The sequence below is a fragment of the Lithobates pipiens genome, unplaced genomic scaffold, assembly GCF_037356315.1.
Source record: "Lithobates pipiens isolate NorthernLeopardFrog02 unplaced genomic scaffold, aLitPip1_a1.2 Scaffold_22, whole genome shotgun sequence".
Classification (NCBI taxonomy): Eukaryota; Metazoa; Chordata; class Amphibia; order Anura; family Ranidae; genus Lithobates; species Lithobates pipiens.
This window is the reverse complement of record NW_027507784.1, coordinates 158531739-158552451: the sequence shown is the minus strand read 5'-3', so window position 1 is coordinate 158552451 and position 20713 is coordinate 158531739. Positions and strand designations below refer to the sequence as shown.

Below are 20713 nucleotides of genomic sequence, written 5' to 3'. Positions count from 1 at the left end.
AAACTGTCTGGGCTGATGAACTGAAAGAAAGAATCATTCACTACAGCTCAACGTCTCACCTCTGGGTCTTCTTGACAGGGTTATGCTTCAGATGCCATAGGTGGGTTAGAGGGGCGTTTAGGTAGCATACAGAATTCAGGAATGTGTCAGGAAACAAGGCAGAAACCATAAAGGAATAACTACAGACAACTAGAATATAACAAGCTTGCAAGATAACAGGGATTACATCTGATCTTGTTATACTGGTCTAATGCAAACTGATAGAAGCAATAACTGGCTGCATGAAGAGCAACTTGTTTTTGGTTTAATTTTCTTGCATTGTTTGGGAGGACACCAAGAGCCAACCGACCTTTCACAGTGTAGAGGAGAGCACCATCTACTGAGGGAGTGAAATAAGGCAAGCATGTCAATTTATTCATAACCACCTAGTCCTACAAAAAGTAGTAGTTAAAGTGTTACTAAACCCATGACTCCGCATTCTCTAGATCTGGACTCCCACAGTACACAGACATGCAATTATTTTAGTAAATATAAATGGCTAAATACTTTTTCTCATCAGCAGTATATAGCAGTCTTATGACTTCTATCAGTGTCTGGTTAAAGCTTGTAGACGGAGAAGTTTTCATTCTCCACAGACTGCCCTAGGAGGCTGCAGGACCCCTGACCCTCTGTCTGGACAGTGCTGATTGGCCCCGTGTTGATCACATGCACTCTCCCAAGGGGAGAAAGAGGGGAAAAAAAAAAAAAAAAACACCTCTACCAATACAAACCAAAACGGAGCATGTGCAGCTTGTCTCCTGACTGTTCCATCAGCAGATGGATTGGGGACAGTGGAAGAAGGGGAGGGACAGAGGAGACAGGATCAAACAGCCTTTTTACACAATGCAGAGGATTAACCCCTTAGGTTCAAAAGCGAGTATAACAAACAAGCGTTACTGCATATACAGGCTGGCTTTACCGTTTTGAGTTTAGTAACACTTTAAAGTAGAAGTTCCTTTTAACACAAACCAAGTCTAAATCTACTGACAGACACATTCTAACACTAACCTATCTAGCCCTGTAAAGAAGAAATAGTTATACATACCTTTTCAGAAGCCGGTCCGGTCTCACGCTGAGCTGTCAGCAGTGACTTCAGTGTGTGGGATGTGCAGAAGAGGCAGCAGACAACGGAAGCTCCGCTGTAACTATTGGTGACGTCACTTCCTAGCCATTGTTAGTTCTCATATGCACGCAGCATCCGCCGCTGGAGACCAGACCAGATTGGCTTCAGAAAAGCTATGTATACCAATCTTTGCTTTACAGGTTTAGATAGATTAGCCTTAGAATGTGGCTGCCAGTAGATTTAGAGACAGTTTTACATTGATCGTCCACGTTAACCCTTGTTGTCGGAAGGGTGACCAACTACAGGGGTGAATGTTTTTCCTTTATTTTGGATAGAGAGAGAGGGAAGAAACTCCTGTCAGTTTATTTTTGCCATCTGTGTCCCATTGAGAAGATTTCCCTTCACTTCCTGTCCCATAGCCAAACAGGAAGAGACAGAAAATCCTTCCAAAAGGTGAGGGAAATCCCTGGTTGCCACCAGAATTAGTGTCCCTGTAAAAAGATTCCAACTCTGTGTTCTGGCGACAACTCAAAATTTGGCATTTTCATTCATAACTCTTGGTTACACTGGTCACCAGAACACAGAGAAGGCGAATCTTAGGGACACCAACAACAATAAAAACCGGACAGGTGTTCTATTCCCTCTCAACAAACCTAAAGACACTTTTTTTTGTTTTAAGTACTACTTTAAAAGCAGTATTAAACCCAAAAGCAAAACTATTATATTGCCATTTACCAATTCTTAGATGTGATGGCTGCATTAGTTTCCATTTTTTAGGCTCTTTCCTTTATTTTCACCAAGTGATCCTACCAGTATGTCCGTTTTTCAAAAGACAACAGTCCTGTAGATCTAGCATTTACAGGAACGAGACAAACCGCTTTTAGGCAAGGACAATTGTAAGTTCTTGAAAATCTTTTTTTCAGATTCGCCAAACAATGAACACATCTAAAATTCCATGCTGATCTCAAAGCTCTCCTTACCCAATTTTAAGCTTTATACATTTCATCAATGTTACTGGTGAAGCATCCTCAAGGACATCTTCACGGATGTATATTCCAAGAGGTCCCCTGTCAAAACAGAGATTCATTATTTACTCTCATGCTTAAGAGAGAACATCATTTGTACCATTTTCAGAAACTATTTGCAGCTTTTACCCCTAAATAAGAAGAAAATAAAAACATGAATACTGAAAAGAAAGAAAAAGAAAGAAAAAGAAAGAAAAAGAAAGAAAAAGAAAGAAAAAGAAAGAAAAAGAAAGAAAAAGAAAGAAAAAGAAAGAAAAAGAAAGAAAAAGAAAGAAAAAGAAAGAAAAAGAAAGAAAAAGAAAGAAAAAGAAAACTTCAGATCAGACTTGTGTTACCAGTCACAGAACCTATAAAATATGTAAACCCAACATTTCATATTCCTGATATGTGCCCGCTGTACTGTGTACTTGTATGAAAAAGTATCCTGTCCTTTGTATTGCTTACAATATGTGAAATGCCTGGTGTTCCTGCCAGTCCCTCCGCCTCCCTATTAAAAACTGACTATGCTAGGCGTAAGAGCAGTGTGGTCAAGTTTCTGGCTGTGCTGGGAGCTAATCCAATGACCAGGCTTTTCTTGACACCTCCTGCCCACCACCACACACACACACACACACACACACACACACACACACACACACACACACACACACACACACACACACACACACACACACACACACACACGGGGTTGGGAGAAGGTATTTATAATGGTTTTTTGCTTCTTGTTTTTTTTTTTTAAATGAACGCAAACGTTCTGCTTTTTACTTCCATTTTAAGCCAGGTGGGTTGTTTTACAAGGCGAGGGTTTTCATATACTTTCATTTTCAGTATGAGGCAGTGGGGCATCCATTGACACAGACAGAAGGACTCGGCCCCACCACCTGCTCTCGTGTCATTGGATTCTGCAGCTATCAATCTATCCAATTAGGACAGAGACATCGTCTGGAGCCAGTTGGCTTGTGCTCATCGCTGGAACGAACAGGTTCAGGTATGGAAAAGGGGGACAGCTGCAGCGCAGAAGGTTTTCCACCTTAATCACTTCAATAGCAGGCACTTATACACCTTACTGCCCAAGACAATTTTCACCTTTCAGCACCGTCGCAATTTGAATGACAATTGCGCGGTCATGCCACACTGTACCAAACAAATTTTCTATAATTTTCTTCCCACAAATAGAGCTTTCTTTTTATGGTATTTGATCACCTTTGTGCAACAAATAAAAAAAAGACCAAAAACTTTTTTTTATTTACGGTCATGTTAATTTTTTTGTAAATAAGTACGTTTTCTTCTTCAATGACGGGCACCGATATTGCTGCACTGATGGGCACCAATGGGGTGCCACTGATGGGCACTCGTAGGCAGCACTGATAGGTGGCATCGCTGAATTTTTTTAGTTTTCATAATGCTGCCAGTCAGTGCCCATTTGTGAGCACTGATTGGCATTGATTGGGCATATGTTGGCACATGTGGATGCCAATAGGGGATGTATCTGGCCATCCACATGTTATGTGCTTCCCTGGTGGTTCTGAAGTGGGCATCCAAGGGGGGGCTGTGCTGATAAACCATCAGCACAAATCCCCCGTTAGGAGAGCCACTGATCAGCTCTCCTCTACTCACGTCTGTCAGATGCGAGTGAGGAAAAGCCAATCAACGACTCTTCCTGTTTACATCATGATCAGCCGTGATTGGACGCAGCTGATCACGTGGTAAAGAGCCTCTGCCGGAGCCTCTTTACCGGAGATCGGTGTAGCAGTGTGTCAGACTGGCACAACACCAATCGCCGCGATGCTCGCCCCCACTGGCAAACGGCGACTGTTATCCTGCAGGGCATCATATGACAGCCGAGGGGGTCCTGTGTAAATTTGCCTCAGATTTTTCCTGTCCTTCACTACCCCACCACTGTTTGGCCCTCAGAAAAATCCACAGTACTTTTGAGTATGAAGATCATGTGACTTACTGTGTAAGTATCAAGTCATGAATTGGGGCTCACAGAGGGCATCCTCCATTTACTCAGGTAAGTAAAGGAAGGCAAGTAGATGCAGCTGGCAGGGCTGGCACTGAAGAGAACCTCTATCTGTTCCCCCGTATAGACAAGCCACAGGTCTACGTTAAGGGCTAAATCACATCAGATGCACTGGGAGTACACTGGGCAGATGTTATTTTTATTTCAGTGTGACAGGTTGCGATACCGCTCATTTGTGACAAGTTCTGAGAAAAAAAAAAAAAAAAATACATAAACCGTGTAACGTCCTGAGACTAGCGCATCCGCACCATGTCTCACAGAGCACAGGTTGTGTGTCCAGGGCAGTTCACTGGTGTAAATGAACCCTTAAATGGGTTGTAAATTCTCACTGTTTTTCACCTTAATGCATTCTATGGCAATAAACCTTCTGCGCTGCAGCACCCCCCTAGACCCACCTTTTTCTTACCTGAACACGATCATTCCAGCGACAAAGACGAGCACAGCAGCTACAGCCACTGTCCTATGTCCTCATTGGATAGATAGCAGCTGAGCCATTGGCTGCTGTCAATCATATTAGTGATGCGGGTGCCAGGTGGATGGGGCCGAGTCCTGCTGTCTGTGTCAATGGACGCAGCAGCAGGACTCGGGGGTGTGAGAAGAGGAGCCAGGAGAACCGCAGTGGGGACCCCAAAAAAGGGGGAACGAGGGCTGCCCTGTGCAAAACCCTTGCACAGAGCAGGTAATTATAACAGGTTTGTTAAAAAAAAAAAAAAAAAAAAAAAAAAAAAAAGGTATTAATGTTTTTTTTTTTTTTTTTTTTTTTTTTTACATACAGCCAGAGAAATCTACTGTTGCACTCAGGAAAAGGCAGGTAGGCTGGATTGCATTGTTCTGTCATTCTGATGCTGACAGGAGAAGAGGGCAGAGTGATGAAATCAGTGTGCTGTCCAGTCACAGGCTGAAGGGTGTAAATCTACCATATTGCATAACAGAATCTGTAGAGGAAACCTAGTTGTGGGATCTGCTAGAAGTGCTTGAATAGGATTACACATTACGGCAGGTAAAGCAGGTCAGTAGCCATATGTATTGTTGCTGTGTATATAGCTGTCACAGCTTTAAAGGGACTCTGTCACGAACACAAAAACACTTCAAAACTAGACGAATCCCAGCTAAGACCAAGTACTTCACATTCCTTCCCTTTCCTGTATGCTCCTATTGGGCAGTAAGGCACACCATCATAGCAGGCCAAAGAGATAAAGGGGTCAATTCACAAAGGGCTAGTTTCCACTTTCTTCAAAACAAGGCTTTGGACGCCAGTCGAAGCTCCTGTCCCTAAATAAAATGGTTCACTTACAGTCCTGTTTACACCTGCTTTTGCTTGGTGCTTCAAGCGAGCTTTGCCATAGACTTCTATGGAGGATTTGAAGCTCCACTCAAGCTACATGGGGTATTCATTTTCGAAGCAAAGCAAGAGCAGGTGTAAACAGGATTGTAAGCCAACCATTTTATTTAGTGACAGGATCTTTCAGAGAGCTTTAACAAAGCCTGTCCAAAGCCTTGAAGCCAAAGCAAGTGTTAATGAGCCCCAAGAGATAAATACCACATGAATTTGGGAGTTAATATAAATCATGTGCTATTTATCTCAAAAGTAGTCAATTCTCTAAAAAAGTGTTATGTGTCAAATATTTATGTTTTGCGTTATTTAGCATTTATTTTATTTATTTTTTTTAGTTTTTTCACATTTATTTATTTTCCATTCACAAAAACGGTTTCCCTCTGATGAAACGCTACAATTTATTTTCATTTTCACACTGGTACATTGAATACTTTTCACATCTTGGCCAGTGAAGAGTCCTTTTTTTTTTTGTACTTTTCTAAAATACTGCCAGCAAACACCAGGTGATAAATAATAAATGTGTGTTTGAGGGCAGAGACTGAGGTGAACTGACTAATGATTTATCTCTTTTTTTTTTTTTTTAGCGATTTACCTCACCATTTTAACAAATGTGCAGTATTTACCTCACATTCGATATTTTACTTTGATGAATTGACTATCTCATGCGATATTTCCAAAAAAATTGTTATGTGACCTTCATATCGCATGAGGTAACCTTTACTGAATTGACCCATGAGGGGGAGGAAGTGTCAGATCAGACTGGGATCTTTATTGAAAAAAAAAAAAAATGTAATCTTAGACGCAATGGTGTTGCAACCTGCCAAGTTACAACAAAAAAAATAAAAATAAAAAAAATATACACTGCATGCATGACTTTTTCCAGTGCACAATGACGTGAACTCTCATAGGGAACAAAGCTCTTTACCTCGTCTTGCTTTTGCCAGTGTAGTCCCCTTTCACACTGAGGCGCTTGTAAACCTCCAGTAATACACCGAGTGCTTTTGAAGAGCTTTTCAGGCGTTTGAAGAGCTTTCCGTTCATTTCAATGGAGAGGGGCGTTTTCACCGCCCCATCAGCGCACTGTCCCAGTGTGAAAGCGTTCATTGATTTTAATAGAAATACGTTTTCGTGAGCTTTTAAAAAGGTGCTTTTTTTTTTTTATCATGAAAGCGCCTGAAAAGCACCTCAGTGTGAAAGGAGTCTTAGGCCCCTTTCACACATGCGGACAGTACGTCCGTATTTCATCCATCCGTTTGCGGATGAAATACGGACATACATGCATTCCTATGGGATAGCGGGTGTCTGCGGTTAAACATCCGCAGACACCCGCTATCATCTGCCTCAGCTATTGTCCGATTCTGCAGACAGAGGAAAATCCTATTTTTCTGTCCATCTGCAGAGCGGATCGGATGAACGCGGGGACAACGGAGCGATCCCCGCTGATCCATCCCGTGTGAAAGGGGCCATAGGAATATGTTACACCCGTAGCATGCACCTAACTACCTACTTTCCAACAACTACCCCCCAAAACAGCGGACAGAGGTTCCTCTACCCACCATCAGCTGCCCCATTTAAAATCGCCATGGCAGAGGACTGTGCAGGAAAAAAAAAAAATACAAGTCCCATCTTCCAGATGGTTTATAGTTCCCATAGGACTATGAGTGACATCATTAGCACACTCATAGTACATTGACATTTCCTCCAGCTTTACAACTGAATGTCTGTATAGAGGTACAGGCAGTAAGCTGAAGGACAAGGCTGCAGGAGCCGTAGCCCACTGATCATGGGTGCAATGCTTTAAATGCATTTTTTTTGCCAGCAAAAAACATGTGTAGTTATTTTTTCCTTAAAGGTGAACCTAGTCTTTACACAAAGAATTCTGTTGCAGGTCAGGAGATAGAACATACATACATACGCCTTTTTTTTTTAAAGGGGGAACTTGGTGGAACTCCGTTCCACCACCTCTGGCTCAGACCCTTTGGTGCCCGCTCATCACAATCATACATACACACACAATTTAAATCACTATTTGCTGTTGGGGCACATAGTAATAGATAGTAGTGCATCTTGGGTGCACCAAGTAGATCATACTAGGGCCAATTTTAGACCAAAACTACCCTATCGGCATTTCTTTGGAGCGTGGAACAAAATAAATGTACCTGGAGAAACTCACACAAGAACAGGGAGAACAAGCAAACTCCATGTAGATACTGTGAGAGACACACGGAGAGTGAGGGCCCCAGTGCTACAAACCACTAGGACGCTGTGCTGATGCAACTGTACATGTTCATAACTGGGGAGGTGTGCTGAGGGGTTTGGCTTATGAGAAAATATTGATCTAGGAAGAACATCCAATCATTTGTACCCCATTGCAGGCAGGCCTACAGACATACAAACAATCCCCAATCCAACATTAAACCAGCCAGAGTGGGCAAACCTCACCATACATGCTACAATCGACCTGCACAATCTTTGTATAATCAACATTAAAAACTTACCAATGCGAAGTAATTTGAGGACCTACCTAACCTATCCAATCGATCTGCCACCAGACAGACAAGCCCTTGCCCTACATAGTCGTTGGTGGATCCAATGATGGCCTTGCATGTTTCTTTAAAATGATTGATTTCCTGATCAATCTTTCCCAATAGTAACTGATCAACAGTCAGCTACCCAATGGAATTCAATAGTTGGAAGATACAAGCAAAAGTTATTGATCAAATCTCTGTTGCCATCATGCAATCTCACAATCGGATCAAATGAGCTTGATGCTGCTGACTGATGCAAAACAATTGATAACTTTCCACCCTGGCTGATTGACTCTGATTGAATCAGATCTAAACTGAAGGAATGGGAGTTAGCTATTTGTGTGACTTCTAGTTTGACGGTTTTGATAGAATGGCACACTTACTTTATTACAGGTACTTTCAGTATATAGCACCAACAATGTATGCAGTGCTTCACATCTAGCTTTGCATTCACATCAGTCTCTGCCCTCAAGGATCTTTCAGTTAAAGCGGAACTTTACCCATAACAATTTGATTAGAAAAAATAAAATGTTCTTAGCCAGGGAACATGCATTCCACAATAATTATGCTACCAAAATTAGTGTGTGTTGTAAATTGCCTCCAGCATGGCTCCCATTTCTTCTTTCCAGAGGCTGCCATTTTTCTGAAGCCCAGAGCCCCTGAACAGCAGAAAATAAACCCATTGATTCAATGGTTTCAAAAAACAGTTGCATGCCTGGAGTGTGGGGATTGTTAACTGTCACATTTGCTTATGTCCTCAACCAAACTGTCAAACCATCAAATGGTTGGCATCATAACTGATCACATGTTCATGTTTAAAGTGGTTGTAAACCCTTACAACCAATTTTGACCTACAGGTAAGCCTAGATTAAGACTTACCTGTAGGTCCAGGAAATATCTCCTAAACCTACACGGTTTAGGAGATATTTGCCGAAAGACAGGCACCGCTGTCTACAGCGCATGCGCTGTAGACAGCGGCGCGCAGGCGCACTGAGCGCGCCGCTGTCAACGGCGATATGCCGCGAGTGGCGGCTCCCTGCGCATGCACGGGAGTGACATCATCGCAGCTTCGCCGAATGACAGCGGCGGAGCAGCGAGACCCACCGAGAAGATGGATGTTCCGGACTACAGGAGACAGCGCTGACTTCGCTGGCTCCTGTGTCAGGTAAGTGACACATAATGGACTATTATGCGATGCATAGTAGCCCATTATGCTTTACCTTTGCAGGGAATCAAAGAGGAAGTAAACCCATCAGGGTTTACTTCCTCTTTAAAGTGAAACTTTGGTCAGAAAATTAAGTCTTGCTAGAGCACTTCAGGCTGGCCCTTTTTGCAGGTATAGCTATGTAAAAAAACATTCAAAATAAGCGCCTATATCGTTTAAAATCCAGTAATGCGCAGTCTCACTCTGTTCTGCACATGCTCAGTTCTCAGGTACTGCCAAATATGTAGAGGCCAATCTGCTGACAGTCCTATAGTGGAATTAAACCCTCCTATCCTTAAGGCCCGTACACATGATTCGAACATCGGACGAAAAATACTGCTTTTGGCACGATCATATGATAAATCGGATTGTTAGTACAGAGCTTTCGAGAGCCAATCACAACAATTCATCTGATAATAGTCAATCGAACAACCACGAAAACGTTCCTCTTACAATACCAGATCGTACGATTTTCATTTAGTCAGTACAGTTGTTGTCCGAAAATACAATACAAATACATTAAAACACATGACATCACTTCCGATTTTTTTTCCTGTCGGATGAGAAATTTTCATGACTTTAGTAACCAATTCAATTTCTACTTGCAAAAAAGTTGTACGATCTGACGTACTATATTGGGATTGTGTGGACGGGCCATTACAGCCAAGGAAGCTGCTTCTATTTGATTTACACCTGCCATGGTGCTGCACATGAGACCAGTTATGACACCATCCATTTGATGGTTTGACAGTTGGTTGAGGACACAAACAAATGTGACAGTTAGCAATTCCAGCCTTCCAAAAATGTTTTTTAAACTTAAATTGAGGGCTCATTCACACCATATGCACAAGAAAATCGATGGGAAAACTGACATCAGTTTCCATGCACGTCAGTTTGTGGGCCCTAGTCACACCAATGTGGATGTCATGTTTTCCCATGCAGAAAAAAATCTGCACGTGATACCAGTGTTGTGGTTTGATTAGGTCACATAGAGGACAATTTGGTTTAGAACCTTTGCGGAACTCCTGCAGAAAAACCGACGTCTCTGCACCATGGTGTGAACAAGACCTGATGGGTTTAGTTCCAATTTGGGATTTAGGCCTCGGGCACAAAAATAAATAAATAAAATAAATTGTTCTCTGTGCCCTGTTGACACCACAGCACTGGTATAAAGTGCAGATTTCTTTCTGTACGGGAAAAAAATAAAAATTACATGACATAAACATTGGTGGGAATAGGGTACATAAAAACGGATACGAATGTGAATGGAAACTGGTGTCAGTTTTCATGCACTAAGGCTCGGTTCACACAGGGGCGACTGCGATCCGACTTGAGGTCGCCCCTAGTCACCTCAGGTCGGACAACATTTAAAAATCAATGTAAGTGAATGAGAGCCGTCTTAATGCACGCTACTGAAGTCGCCTCCGACTTCAAAAGAAGTTCCTGTACTACTTCAATCCGACTTGTAGGCGACTTGTACCCATTGATTTCAATGGAGGTCGCCTCCAAGTCGGATCTCTGTCTATACGGAGGAGACTTTGACAGAATTACTAGCTCTGAAGGGGGAACTCCACGCCAAATTTCTGAAAAAAATTTGGCGTGGGTTCCCCTTCCGAGAGCATACCAGGCCCTTAGGTCTGGTATGGATTCCAAGGGGAACCCCCCTACGCCGAAAAAACTGCGTGGGGGTCCCCCCCAGATCCACACCAGACCCTTATCCGAGCACGCTACCCGGCCGGCCAGGAAAGGGGGTGGGGGGACGAGCGGGCGCCCCCCCCCCTCCTGAGCCGTACCAGGCCGCGTGCCCTCAACATGGGGGGTGCCTTGGGGGAGGGGGGGCGTGCGGCCCCCCCCACCCCAAAGCACCTTGTCCCCATGTTGATGAGGACAAGGGCCTCTTCCCGACAACCCTGGCCGTTGGTTGTCGGGGTCTGCTGGCGGGGTGCTTATCGGAATCCGGGAGCCCCCTTTAATAAGGGGGCCCCCGGATACCGGCCCCCCACCCTATGTGAATGAGTATGGGGTACAATGTACCCCTACCCATTCACCTGTAAAATAAAAGTACAAAAAAAACAACACACCAGATAAAATACTTTATTGCACAGCTCTGGGGGGTCTTCCGTCTTCGGGGGTCTTCTCGCCGGACTCCTCCGCTATCTTTTTGTAGCTCTTTTGCTAGCGGAGGAGTCCGGCTTTCTTCCTCGCCGCCGGCCTCTTCTTCCGACTTCGGGGGTCTTGTCCCCCTCTTCGGTTCTTCTGCCGGGCCACCGCGCCTTCTTATAGCTCTTTTACAGGTGGTGGCCCGGTCTTCTGTCGCCGCCGCCGCCTTCCGTTCTTCTTCTCCAGGAGATGTTGACTCGACGCTCTCTCCGGCCGGAATGCCAGGGACGCGCTGCGCTGCCACTTATATAGGGACAAGGGGCAGTGTCACATGGGTTGATGTCACATGGATTGATGTCACATGGTAAGGGGGCGGGGGTCACCATGTGACATCAACCCATGTGACACTGCCCCTTTTCCCTATATAAGTGGCAGCGCAGCGCGTCCCTGGCATTCCGGCCGGAGAGAGCGTCGAGTCAACATCTCCTGGAGAAGAAGATGTACGGAAGGCGGCGACGGCGGGGACAGAAGAACCCGGCAGAAGAACCGAAGAGGGGGACAAGACCCCCGAAGTCGGAAGAAGAGGCCGGCGGCGAGGAAGAAAGCCGGACTCCTCCGCTAGCAAAAGAGCTACAAGAAGATAGCGGAGGAGTCCGGCGAGAAGACCCCCGAAGCTGTGCAATAAAGTATTTTATCTGGTGTGTTGTGTTTTTTTTTTGTACTTTTATTTTACAGGTGAATGGGTAGGGGTACATTGTACCCCATACTCATTCACATAGGGTGGGGGGCCGGTATCCGGGGGCCCCCTTATTAAAGGGGGCTCCCGGATTCCGATAAGCCCCCGCCCTTGTCCTCATCAACATGGGGACAAGGTGCTTTGGGGTGGGGGGGCCGCACGCCCCCCCCTCCCCCAAGGCACCCCCCCCATGTTGAGGGCACACGGCCTGGTACGGCTCAGGAGGGCTCGTCCCCACCCCCCTTCCTGGCCGGCCGGGTAGCGTGCTCGGATAAGGGTCTGGTCTGGATCTGGGGGGGACCCCCACGCCGTTTTTTCGGCGTAGGGGGTTCCCCTTGTAATCCATACCAGACCTAAGGGCCTGGTATGCTCTCGGAGGGGGAACCCACGCCAAATTTTTTTCAGAAATTTGGCGTGGAGTTCTCCCTTCAGAGCTCATTCTCTGATTGGCCACGGCAAAAGTCGCCTGGCCTGGGGCGACTTGTAAGTCGCCCCAAGTCGCGCTGTTAAGTAGTGCCAAGTCGCGCAGTCAATCATTCACAAGTCGTCTCCAAGTTGCCTTCCCAAAGTCGTGTCGCCCCTAGTCGCCCCTGTGTGAACCGAGCCTTATAGTGTGACCGAGCCCTTACTGCTGCTCAGGGGTTCTGGGCTTCAGCAAAATGGCAAGAAGAAACAGGAGCAATGCTGGAGGCAATTTGCAGCACACGCTCATTCAATTATTATTGTGGAATGTATGTCCCGTGGTAAAGAACATTTTTTATTAGGTTGTTATGGGTAAAGTTCTGATTTAAAGCAGAGTGCCACCCAAAAAGGGAACTTCCGCTTTAACTGATGGCGAGTCCCTGACATGGCACATTTGGCATGTAATTTTTTTTGGGGGGGCGCAGATAACATCTTTTTAGAGGCAGCAAGCTCAAACTTTCTCCCAGGGCTCCGCGGCACCAGAAGGAAGTTCATTTCTCCCCCCTGCCTGCAATCTTCAGGGACACATCACAGGTCCCAGAAGATTGCCCGGCCATTCACAGCGTGCAGCTCATGCATGCGCAGTGCATGCCCACAGTTACAATGCCGGTGTCGAAGGGGGGGGGGGGGGGGGGGGAGCTTAGTTCGCCCACATCGGGACCGTGGGACAGGCGAGTGTCTAATTATTAAATGTCAGCAGCTACACTTTTTGTAGCTGCTGGCTTTTAAAATGGGTGGAACTTCACTTAAGTATGTCAGCAAATCAGTCTCTACAAACTAAGCAGTGCCTAAAACTGGAGAGCAACTGAGCATGTGCAGTGCAGGGTGAGACAGTGCATCACTGGAATCTAAACAGCATAGACACTTATTGTTAATGTGTTCCATAGCGATACCTGCAAAACGGGCCAGTCTGAAGTCATCTAGCAGGACTTCATTTTCTGACTAAAGTTTCACTTTCAGGTCCCTAAAGCTGCCACAAATGGATCTAAATGTGTCCAGTTCCACAGGGACCAGCTGAACGTCAGTGCATCTAAGGCCAGTTCTGTTCAAAAACAATCGGTCTACCTATTGACTGCTCACGAAAAGGTTTCCGGAAAACATTCGCCTAATCAGCGCATGCAGCCAATAGACTGCTCAGTGCATTCTGACAGTGGAAGAGACCAGCCAATTCCTCCACTGTCAAAATACAAGGACACAGAGGGGAGGATCGTGCGGATGGGAGAATCTGTTCAGTTTTGACCGAAGAAGAAGTGATGTATGGGCAGCGTGACGCACAGTCATACACATACGAGGGCCAATTTAAACCAGGAGCCAACTGAGCTACCTGCACATCCTTGCAGTGTGAAAATAAGATTGAAGTGTGTATGGTTGCCATCATGGAGTCTGACCAGTCAAATTGCCCGGGTGTGGTGAGCCGTAGGCCTCGGGGGATCTGTAGATTGGATGATGGTGATCTCATGGGAGGTGGGAGATCTGTCACCCTCCAAGGCTGACCTTGCTCTGGGTGAAGGATTACATTAGAGTTACTGATCGCCTGTTGGATGGGTGACTGGCAGAGATCCCCCAGGAAGTGGGCTGTCACCAGCAATCATACCACAGATGTAAGAGGAGATCACATCTGTCAGATCTGGGACGATCAGATTGTCTCTCCCAAAGCAGCCTATACCCAGCCTGATCACACCCCCCATGGAGTGTATGTGCCCAGGGGGTGCTCTGGGGCACCGATGAGACCCCCTTCTTAATGTTGCCCCCCCCCCCCCCTGGGCACAGCTGCATTGATCAGATCTCCGTGCAATGCTACAAGCCGGCTCCCTGCTGTACGATCCCACTCATCTCCCTCCATACACACACAGACACTTCTTACCGCAGCACAGCTCCTCACCGACCGGCAAACCATCGTCCAGGGAGCACAGTGGGGGGAAGGGGCTCAGTCTGCAGCTGCAGCCAATAGAAAACCGGGACACCGGCACACGGAATGCTGAAGTTCAATGTAAAATCCAGGAAAGCCAGGAAACGAGCAGCCGTGAGCGGAATGGCAATTGTGAATTTGGTTTGCTATTCTCCTGTATTGATTTGGACTGGGGACAAGCAAGCTTCCGGATCCGGTATGTCAGAGATCCGGTATGTGAAGGTTCCGTGCGCCCCGCCCACAATTCCTATGTAGTAGCCATTCGTTCATTGCGGCGGAGGGCAGAGGGCACGGGGAGGGGCCAGGCCACCTTACACTCTCCCCGCCCCTAACCCTGAGTATGGATAAACACAGAGCCTCTGACTCCACCTCCAATATGGCGGCACCGGGACCGCTGCAGTGCCTCAACCAAAATGGCTGCCGAACAACTAGGCAGCGAAAATGGGGATTTCTTTAGGGCAGCACCCTTCTGAGCGCCTATTTACTGCTCGCTTCTGCGTTACTTCCCCTTACTTTTTTTTTTTTTTTTTTTTTAATGCTAAGGTCAGCTGCCACAAGCAATATGGCGGCTTACGTGCGGCGTCAATGGACGCAGCTGCTGCGCAAGCTCAGATGATGGGAACAGCGGCCTATAGCTCTTCAATAGATACTGCGGGGTGTGACGTCAGATGCGATGTGAATGGTGTGTCCCTGCCCAGCTAGATGAATAGTGATGGGTGAATGTGTCTTGGTTTAGTTGCGATGAGTGAATGTTCTCTGCTTTGTTTGTAATGGGTTCATTGTTTCTTGTACAAAGCTCAGCAAACCTAATCTTAGAAGGGAACCCCATTGTAGTATATAGGGGAGGAGGGTGATCAGATCTTGGTGTTAAAGGGGTTGTAAACCCTTATAGACCACTTTGCCCTACAAGTAATCCTAGATTAAGGCTTACCTGTAGGTCCAAGAAATATCTCCTAAACCTACACGGTTTAGGAGATATTTGCAAATGACAGGCACCGCTGTCTACGGTGCATGCAATTATGGCATTAGTGGCCACTCTTGTACGCAGGGGGGGGGGGTGACATCATCGTGTCTCCGGCCAGTCACAGCACAGGAGCCGCGATACCCAGATGTCACTCCGGGTATCATGGCGGCATCCGAGGAGGGCGACGAGGGTCGTTTTCGGGGGCTTCCATCTCAGGTAAGTTATTCATAATCAGCTAGTATGCTATGCATACTAGCTCATTATGCCTTTGCCTTGCAGGGTCTATATTTATTTTTTATTAAGGCTTTACTTCCTTTTTAAAGAGGAAATGTATCCCCTTTATGCATAGCTTCCAACTGTCCCTGATTTGGAGCAATGTCCTTCTGTCCCTTATTCCTCCTCATTTGTCCCTCATTTTGGGCAGATTTATATAGTTGTATATAAAATTCACTTTTTATTTATAAAAAAAAAACTTTCATCTAAATTCTAAATTTCTGCATTTGTAAATTCCAAAAGCCAATATAAAGGAATAGTAGTGGTAAAAAAAAAAAAAAAAGCACTTGTGGGTTTAACCAATCTTGTTTTTATGTACAATTCTCCTTTAAGGGGGTGTGTCCTATGCCTGCATACTTCTGCTGATAGGTGTCCCCCTTTTCCATCTCAAAAAGTTGGGAGGTATGCTTTATGTCAGGGCTCGACAAAACCCGGACGCCAGGTCGCATTTGCGACTAGAATTAGCGACCTGGGGCAGCACAGCTGGGGGTATCCTGTCTCCGTGGACACTCCCGGCGTGATCGCATCGGGCCGCAGCGGCCGGTAATTGAGCCCCCGGCTTTGAGGCCTTCTGTGATCCTATGGTTCCTTCTGGAATCTGGCGCCCTCTTGTTGTGGCCGTTGGAATTACAACCAGCAATGCTAATGGAGCTTGCCCTGCCTGCCAGCCTTCTCCTTTACTTAGAACCCCTAAACATTATATATATATATATATATATATATATATATATATATATATATATATATAAAATTTTTTTTTTTTTTTTTTTTATTCTAACACCCTAGAGAGTAAAATGGTGGTCGTTGCAATACTGTCTGTCACACCATATTTGCACAGCGGACTTACAAGCGCACTTTTTTTAGGGGAAAAATAATTTATTTAATAAAAAAAATAAGAGAACAGTAAAGTTAGCCTAATTTTTTTTTTATTGTGAAAGATAATCTTACGCCGAGTAAATCGATACCCAACATGTCATGCTTCAAAATTGCGCCCGCTCATGGAATGGCGACAAACTTTTACACTAAAATGCAATTTAAAAAAAAAATCGTCATTTGAAAAAAATAAAAAAAATAAAATGCCCCTCTAAGAGCTATGGGCAATGACTTGGAGACGGGTGGGGGGCTGGGGGCTATCTTCCCCTCACTCGTCTCCATGTCAGGCCAGGGACAGGTCCAGATCACCATCATGGACCTGGCTCCTAGATTCCAAGCAAATTTGTCAACCCCTGCTTTATGTATGTTTATTTTTCTCACTCTTAGGCCCTGTTCACACCTGAGCATATTGGAACCGTGAGCAGAATCACACAATTACGCGGGTAGCTCCGTCTTTAGCTGACAGAAGCCTGGTAGGTTAAGTACACCTCTTGGGACCTTCTGGGTCTGCCACAGAGTTGTCATTCATATTTATGTGACGTGGCAAGTGACAAGCTGCATCTGGTGGGAAGGGACACGCTGCATCCGCTGACAAGTGACGTGGCAAGTAACATGCTGAATCCGCTGACAAGTGACAAGCTGTATCTCGTGGCAAGTGACATGCTGCATCCGCTGACACGTGACGTGGCAAATGACACACTACATCTGCTGGCAAGTGACGTGGCAAATGACACACTGCATTCACTGACAAGTGACAAGCTGCATCTGGTGGAAAGTGACATGTTGCATCTTCTGACAAGTGTAATGGCAAGTGACACACTGCATCTGCTGACAAGTGACGTGGCAAGTGACACACATCCGCTGACAAGGGATGTGGCAAGTGACACGCATCCACTGACAAGTGACGTGGCAAGTGACACGCTGCATCTGCTGACAAGCGATGTGGCCAGTGACCAGCTGCATCTGGTGACACTCTGCATTTGCTGACAAGTGACGTGATATGCTGCATCTGCTGACAAGTGATGTGGCAAGTGACACACTGCATTTTCTGGCAAGCTGCATCTGGTGGCAAGTGACACGCTGCATCTGCTGGCAAATGACATGCTGCATCTGCTGACAAGTGATGTGGCAAGTGACATGCTGCATCTTCTGTCAAGTGACATGCTGCATCTTCTGACAAGTGACCTGAAAAGCTGCATCTGGTGGCAAGTGACACACTGCATCCGCTGACAAGTGATTTGGCAAGTGACAAGCTGCATCTGGTGGCAAGTGACACACTGCATCTGCTGGCAAGTGGCACGCAACCGCTGACAAGTGATTTGGCAAGTGACGCACCTGCTAGCAAGAGACGTGGCAAGTGCCATGCATTTACTGACAAGTGACGTGGCAAGTGACACTCTGCATCTGCTAACAAGTGACCAGCTGCATCTGGTGACGCTGCATTTGCTGACAAGTGATGTGGCAAGTGACACGCTGCATTTGCTGACAACCTGCATCTGGTGGCAAGTGACATGCTGCATTTGATGGCAAGTGACATGCTGCATCTGCTGACAAGTGACGTGGCAAGTGACATGCTGCATCTGCTGACAAGTGACGTGGCAAGTGACATGCTGCATCTCCTGGCAAGTGACATGCTGCATCTTCTGACAAGTGACGTGTCAAGCTGCATCTGGTGGCAAGTGACACGCTGCATCTGCTGACAAGTGACGTGGCAATTTACAAGCTGCATCTGGTGGCAAGTGTCAAAGGCACTCAGGATTTACTTGAGTTGTTCGTGCAGGAATCCTGGTTGTGCTGCCAAAAGAGGCCAGGAATGGCAGGGGGTATCTAGGTCAACTATTTATCATTGGATCTACCAGTTTATCATTGAAAATGTATATAGTGCAGCGCTAAAATAATAAATAAAACGAACTAAAAATTCATATAAAATTAGAAAGTATAAATAAATTCATTAGAGTGAACATCTAGAAAAGTCCATATTTATCTGTAAAATAAGAATAAGGCAGAAAGAGGGTAAATAACCAAGAGAGAATATCCTCAGCTGTGACAGGTGTGCTCAGAAAAAATGTTCAACTATATAGGTCTGTGTCAATGCCTCCACCATATAGTAATACAGGCTGCTCACCTCAATGGATAGACCTCTGAATTAACAGAAAGGTCAAACAAGCCTTCCCCTAAAGGGTGCAATAGGTGATCAATGCTTTTGTGGGGATCCTGTAATAATTCAACCTTAATGGGTAAAATGAATGTGGCAGGTGTGTGCTGAGTCTAGGGGGGAAAGGCTCAGGTTTTATTAAACAATGTGGGATAAAGGTGTAGCGTTACTAAAAAGGTGGTAATAATCAAAAAGTTCATATGAAGTGAATTCAATAATAAAAAGATGCCAAGTTAATCATAATAAAGTCCATCAATGGAAGAATTCAATAGGATGAAGAAGGAAAGAACTGTCACTAACACCCACTATAACTGACCCTTATCATCAATGAATGGGTTATACACAATGAATATATTAGTAGGTTGCAGCCACAGTTCCTCTTGTTCATCAAGAGCTCCACTAATTTGCAAGAGATCCTCCTTCCACTGACCAACCAAGAAGGAAGGCTTAATATCAGAAAAACTTTGGCTAAAAGGTATACTCCAGAGGTATAGCACGGTGGTCATATATGTAGGGGAATGAAAGAAACGCTCTCATTGTGCAGACATCCAAAACAGAACAGATTTTTTTTTTTTAAATACTTTATTTCTCTGCAGGAATACATGACATAGATCACTAAAAATAATTACATAGAACAACTTATCAAATCAATTTTCAAAACAAAAAGTTATTATTTTAACCAATGATGCACGGTGCATTCCTGACAAATTTTTTTTCTTTATAAGCAACTAACAATATTACAATAACAATTCCCCTCAAGAACCCTCTGCTCCAAAGCCCTAGATCCCGTGAGGGACTTATAGAACTGAGGAGAGAGAGAGAGAGGAAGAGAAAAAAAAAAACGGGAATCCCAAATCAAATAAATAAGTATAAATATGTTGCCCCTGCCGACAGGGGGACCAGTGCCACATCACTTACTAACTATTCCTCTAGTTCCTCTCCAATCAACCCTTTCCATTCATCTGATTGTAAAAATGACTCCCATGGAGCCCAAACTTGCAATAGACATTCCCTTTCCTCCAAAGACATAGGGATCAATTTTTCCATGATCCCAATTCTTCTTACTTTATTTAAATAATTAGAGATTTGAGGTGTCCCAGAGTCTTTCCAACGTATGGTGATGCAGCTTTTGGCTGCATTCACCAAATGGCATAGCATTGAGTTCTTATATCTCTCTAAAGGAATTTGTGAGCATTGTAATAAGAAAAAAGCTGGGTCTTCCGGGATCTGGTAATCAGTAAATTATTGAGAGATTCTCTGAACTTCTTGCCAAACCTGTCTAATTAATGGACAAAACCAGAAAATATGGGCTATGGTGCCTCTCTCCTTACACCCCCTCCAACACCTATCCGACGAGAATTTATTCATTCGAGACGGGGTGTAATAGCAACGCATTAGTACTTTATAATTTAATTCCTGTACCTTAGTACATCTAGACATCTAGATGATTTAAAAGTTAAATGTATTATTTTCTGCCGTTGGGATGGTGTAAAAGTTTCCTCTCCCACTTATATAAACTCGATATACCAAAATCCTCAGAAGGTGCTGTTAATAACGCATATATCTTAGAGATAATATGGGAGAGAGGTTCACTCTCCCCACAGTACTTCTCAAACTTAGTGAGTGGTCGACCATACCCTTCGGCGGGTCCCAATGTTTCAAGAAAATGTTTAACTTGTAGCGCTTGCCAGAAGGGTATTTCGTATTGTCCTCCTAGTCGCGTTAACATTTCTATTGATGGCCACTTACCAAACCTCAGAAAGTGTGAGGCCTGGGAACATCCTTTCTTTTTTAATTTCCCAAATATTCCAGATTCCAAACCGGGAGAGAAATTTGGATTCCCCAGAATAGGAAACAGAGGGGAATCTGGTGATGAAAATCTGGGGATCCGAGTAAACTTAGCACCCATACGAAGGGTAGGTCCTATTAAAGGATGTACTTTTAATATAGAGGGTAGCGCTGCATGGCACCATATAGCTCTGCCTAAGGGGATAGAGCTTATATGTTGTTCCAAGGCAATCCA

General features: G+C 45.0%; 1 protein-coding gene across 1 annotated transcript in view; it reads right to left on the bottom strand.

Annotated features, from left to right (window-relative positions):
* The window catches only part of INO80D (INO80 complex subunit D), a 60941-nt gene extending 58759 nt beyond the window's left edge, over positions 1-2182 (bottom strand). The window contains exon 1 of the mRNA XM_077448521.1: positions 2083-2182. The gene's annotated coding sequence lies outside the window, so the exon portion shown is untranslated. The remainder of the gene's footprint in view (positions 1-2082) is intronic.
* Between the last annotated feature and the right edge of the window lie 18531 nt (positions 2183-20713).